This window comes from Eurosta solidaginis, chromosome 1, assembly GCF_040869045.1.
Source record: "Eurosta solidaginis isolate ZX-2024a chromosome 1, ASM4086904v1, whole genome shotgun sequence".
In the NCBI taxonomy this organism is placed as follows: domain Eukaryota; kingdom Metazoa; phylum Arthropoda; class Insecta; order Diptera; family Tephritidae; genus Eurosta; species Eurosta solidaginis.
In genome coordinates, this window is record NC_090319.1 from 218,225,036 (window position 1) to 218,231,048 (window position 6,013).

Genomic DNA, 6,013 nt, shown 5'->3' on the forward strand with positions numbered 1-6,013 from the left:
CTCCCTGAATCGCTGGCGTTAGATGGAGCCACGGAGGCGCCATCATCCATTGGGATGGACTGTATTTCCATTTTGGTGATTTAATAAAAAAGATTTTTTTTTTTTTACTTTATTTAAAAATCGAACTAAGTTTAATCCTCGAGAATCCTCGAGAATCCGGCTCGAAGGACCTCTGGAGAATTGTAGAGCTTTTTCTACAATTGGTTGGCGACAAAAAATAAATGGGCGAACAATTTTGCTTCACTACTAATTTTATTTTTGCTTCTTGTCTTGATCGCGATTACAAATTGATTGAATGTTAAAAACTAAGACAAGGTTCAAATGGGTAAGCTGTAAAAATTATTCATAGGAATTTTCCATGGAAAAGTCCTGTTATTTCAAATTGACAAAATACAAAAATTATACATCGGATGATTTCATGAGATGGCTAATTATAATATGATAGGTGCGAAAAGTATGATATGAAATTGTGCTTGTAAGTATGTCTGACCGTATGTAGGCACATATGTTTGTATCCATAGCAACATGTATGTTTGTATGCTTGTGATGTATGCTGCAGCGACTAAGACGATGACGAATGTGGGTGGCTAGCAGTAATGCTCTCCAACGAAGAAATTAGTAAAGACTAGCGACAACAACAAATGCGACGATAATGTGGTAGTATATGCAAAGTGAGTTAATAAATGTAATTTCAATAATAGCGATGACTGAGTGGAAAGGCAGGTGCGGCGACGATAACTTAGTAGGGAGGGCGCAAACAATGCCCTTTTCGTACAAACAAAGTCTAGAGTCACCCCTGGTCCACCTTTATGGCGATATCTCGAAAAGGCGTCCACCTATAGAACTAAGGCCCACGCCCTTTTAAAATACTCATTAACACCTTTCGTTTGATACCCATATTGTACAAACGCATTCTAGAGTCACCCCTGGTGCACCTATATGGCGATATCTCGAAAAGGCGTCCACCAATAGAACTAAGGCCCACTCCCTTTTAAAATGCTCATTAACCCCTTTCATTTGATACCCATATCGTACAAACAAATTCTAGGGTCACCCCTGGTCCACCTTTATGCCGATATCTCGAAACGGCGTCCACCTATGGAACTAAGGATCACTGCCTTTTAATATACGCATTAACACCTTACATTTGATACCCATATCGTACAAACAAATTCTAGAGTCACCCCTGGTCCACCTTTATGCCGATATCTCGAAAAGGCGGTCGCCTATACAACTACCCCACTCCCTTTTAAAACCCTCATTAATACCTTTAATTTGATACCCATATCTTACAAACACATTCTAGAGTCACCCCTGGTCCACCTTTATGGCGATATCTCGAAAAGGCGTCCACCTATAGAACAAAGGCCCACTCTCTTTTAAAATACTCATTAACACCTTTCGCTTGATACCCATATTGTACGAACGCATTCTAGAGTCACCCCTGGTCCACCTATATGCCGATATCTCGAAATGGCGACCACCTATACAACTACCACCACTCCCTTTTAAAACCCTCACTAATACCTTCAATGTGATACCCATATCGTACAAACACATTCTAGAGTCACCCCTGGTCCACCTTTATGGCGATATCTCGAAAAGGCGTCCACCTATAGAACTAAGGCCCACTCTCTTTTAAAATACTCATTAACACCTTTCGCTTGATACCCATATTATACGAACGCATTCTAGAGTCACCCCTGGTCCACCTATATGCCGATATCTCGAAAAGGCGACCACCTATACAACTACCACCACTCCCTTTTAAAACCCTCACTAATACCTTTAATGTGATACCCATATCGTACAAACACATTCTAGAGTCACCCCTGGTCCACCTTTATGGCGATATCTCGAAACGGCGTCCACCTATGGAACTAAGGATCACTCCCTTTTAAAATACTCATAAACACCTTTCATTTGATACCCATATCGTGAAAAAAATTCTACAGTCAACCCTCATCCACCTTTATGGCTATATCCCTAAATGGCGTCCACCTATAGAAATATGGCCCACTCCCTCATAAAATACTCTTTAATACCTTTCATTTGATACACATGTCATACAAATACATTCCAGGGTTACCCTCGGTTCATTTTCCTACATGGTTATTTTCCCTTATGTTGTCACCATAGCTCTCAACTGAGTATGTAATGTTCGGTTACACCCGAACTTAACTTTTCTTACTTGTTTTTAATAAAGTTAGTCAAGGTTAAACTGGAAATATTATTAAACTTTTATATAAATAAAGCGAAGAATGTTAACTATGTCATGTAATATATTTTTTTTTATATCGATTGTTCCTAATGTCACAACCGTGGCAATCCGGTCACAACCGTGGAAACGAATTTCAGAGATTTACCTGTCAAATCTATAAGTTTATACTTTAAGCTTGGCCACTTTGACAGTCCATTTCACAAGTGTAAATGAACTTTAAGATATCAAAAAATATTCAAAACTCGCACGTTTATTTTTTTAAATTTTGCACTCACAAAACTGAGAGTTTGTGGAGAATCAGCCATATAGCGGCTCCAGGTGCAACTACATTTGTCAATGCCAAAAGCTTCTTTATATTTAAAATATCAGTTGCTGTTGTTGTTGTTGTAGCAGTGCTTCGCCCCATCCAATAGGTGCGTATTTCGTACTGAGGCACTGTTGTACCCACATGCCTAATCTGTTATTTTTTTCGTTTTCCAGTCCCACTTATTCGTGCTGCAACTACTTCATCGACCCTCCATGCGGCATGTTTTGCAGAGTCTGCACAAACGCAATTGCTTACCCGTAGATCATTGTGTGGCCAAAATCAAACATAACTTCATGGTCTGCTCAACGACTAATGTGCCATTGGAAGCTGGCGCCTGTAATATGGAAACGACTAAGTGCACTAAGATCTCATTGAAATATCCGATCATGAAGTCTCGAGTACGTATGCCCGTGCAAGGACACGAATGCAAACATGTACAGTGTTTTGATCTGGAAGCCTATTTGCTTTTGAATTGCGAACGTGGCGCTTGGCGCTGTCCCGAATGCAAGTAAGTATTTAAAACAAAGAGCGACTCGAACGAAGGTTATAAACGATAATTCATATCTTACTTTATTTACAGTAAACCTGCGCTTACTGAAAGTCTAGAAATCGATCAGTATATTTGGGCCATTCTCGATCAACTGAATGGCACCGATGTGGATGAAGTCATAATTGACGCGTAGGTATGTATCAAGGCTCACCACTTAGCGCGATGCCAGCACAAATACCCAACCCAATGACTGGACAAATGCTAGGACAAGGACCTGGACAGATGCCAGGACAAATGGGTGCAAAAGGTTTGGGCGGGCAAATGCCTGATCAAATGGTTGCTCAATCGCATGGGCAGCTACCAGGACAAATGGGTGCACAAGTGGTTAATCAAATGGGTGGTGGCGGTCAGATGCCCGGACAAATTGGCGCGCAAGTGCATGGTCAAATGGGTCCGATGGGTGGACAACAAATGCCCTGTCAAATGGGTGGTGGTAAGATGAGTAGTCAAATTCCAGGTCAAATCGGTCCCATGGGTGGCCAAATGGGTGGTCCCAACGTGACGAATATTAAACAGGAAAACACATCCGATCAATCAAAAATTATGTCACCATGGGATAACTCGCAGGCGATGAGTTCTTATATGCAGCATGACATCAATGCGGACACGCCCAATGTACCCGGCGCTTGTCAAATGTATGTTTGTTGGTAGCCCTCCCCAGGAAAGGGTAGCAAATCTAATATTGTCGCTTTCCTCATTTTATAGACGCGCTGGTGAAGTTGGTGGTGTTAATGATCAGCATACAAGTGATACGGGCAATTCTTTGGATCAGCTCAATGCTATGGAGAAAAGATTAACAGATCAAACAAATTTTAAAAGATCATCACAAACACCTGGCACCCCTGGTGGACAACCCGGTGGACCAGCATCCAATCGTGCTTCTACGAATGATTCATATCAGCAGCAGGAACAACAACAATGACAACAGGAACAAATTATAAATTCATTGATCAACTCACAGCCCAATGGTTTGTCGAATCTCAGTGAAACATATTTGAATGCCGAATTGAATATGGACAACAATGATGGTGCTTTTATTGCTTATGCTGCACACAGATGTGGCTTTGCTGTTAAAAAAAAATATATATAATTAATTATTAATTGTTAAAAACATATAAATGGTAAAATAAAGCACAATAATATATAAATTATTCCCATAAATTAGTGATGAAAATCAAAAGAAAAATAAAAAATAAAAAACCAACAATATCAAATGTGATTTTAAACTGTGAATGAAATATGAAACTACCAGCGCTGTGAAAAGCATTTACATAGTTAGCCACGGCACTCAAAACGCCTCACGGCAAATTATCTGAATTTAGCACACCAAATCCACATTGGACGTTTACGTCAATGGTGTTGCGCTACCGACTGTCAGTCATCCAAAGATCTTAGGAGTAACATTCGGTCATACTCTCACCTTCAAAGCGTATGCCACCGAGGATGTATCTAAAGTACAAAGCCGCAACAAAATCGTCAAGTCTCTTGCCACCAGCACTTGAGGAAAATTTAAAGAAACGTTGCTATCCACGTACAAAGCAAATGGCCGGCCGCTCAACAGCATATCTAAACTACAATGTCATAATCTTACCATACCCGTGTGCTCATATATGGCGAGGAGAAAACACGAAATTTTTTTTTTTGAGGAATTGAAATGTAATCAATTCCTTTGCTGTGGAGGAAAGGAATTGATTACTTTCCTCAAGTACATGTAATGCGTGGATATGGTATTGATATCGAATATCTCTATACCAATTTTAAGATCTATACCATAAACCCTTTTAGAAGTATTTCGCCCAGGGCCGTAGAGAGAAAATCCGGGCCCGGCACTAAACAATTTACGGGCCCCCTATAAAAAATCCACTAATACATTTGATTAATTTGAATTAATGACGTCTCCTTCATTAATCATTATTGATGGATTACATCAAACAAAATGTTGCCACATCAACTAAATGATTTTTGGACTAAGAGCTCAAAATAAAATTAACACAGAATATTTATTATTTATACTATTTTATTGTAACGTAAAAATAAAATTCTCTTTCATCAGCCACATATTGTTTCAAATAATCTTTTCTAGTTATTTGGTAACATTTTAATACATTTCTTATAAATTTAATGATGATTATAAATTTTAATTATTCAATAAAGAAGGTTCGGATATCAAAGAGTGACTTTTCTTGCTTTTTTCGCTGCAAAATTTTTTATAATAATATCAAAATTTAACTGTCTTGCCAAAACGGATTCAACACAAAGCGTGCAAGTCCTGAAACTCGCTCTTGAGATGAACACGATCTATGAAAGTTTTTGATTCTTGAAAGGACGCTGAAGGAACGTTCTGCACTAGCTAAAGTGACAGGTATAGTGCAAACGATACGTAAAGCAACACAAATGTTGGGGAAAATTTTATACAGATTTTAAACATAGATGGCATTTAGCAATTCCAATGGTGACAGACCTTTATCAAAATTTGCTTCGTAAATGTGTTTCAAGTGAATTGTTTTGCATTCTAAGCTTTGAGAAATGTCCGACTTGTATTTTTCGACAAATTTTTCTGCGCTCGCCCGAACCGTAGTTTCATCCATGTCTTTAAATTTCCACAAAAAGGAAAACGTCTCCCTCAAACTTCTCATGCCAGTGATTACCGGATCAACGATCACCAGGAATGTATTGTTTTTAAAATCAGGCTCTTAATCATCCGTAATCATCTCATTTATATTATCTTCAGCACGTCTTTTGGGTTTTCTCTTTCGAATGTCCGGAAACTTTGGCGAGATGTTCAATTGAACAGCAACTGTTTTTCATTCTTTTAAAATTAATTCCCATTGGTTCCTGATCAACTTCAAATAAGCTAATAAGGCATCTATATGTCCGAGCTCAACATCTATGTTGGCGCCTCAAGCTTGGAGGACCGCATTTCTTTCCTTAATGG

General features: G+C 38.9%; 1 pseudogene; it reads left to right on the forward strand.

Moving 5' to 3' along the window:
- The first annotated feature begins 525 nt into the window (after nucleotides 1-525).
- Nucleotides 526-4,168, forward strand: LOC137239857 (uncharacterized; annotated as a pseudogene).
- Nucleotides 4,169-6,013: the final 1,845 nt, after the last annotated feature.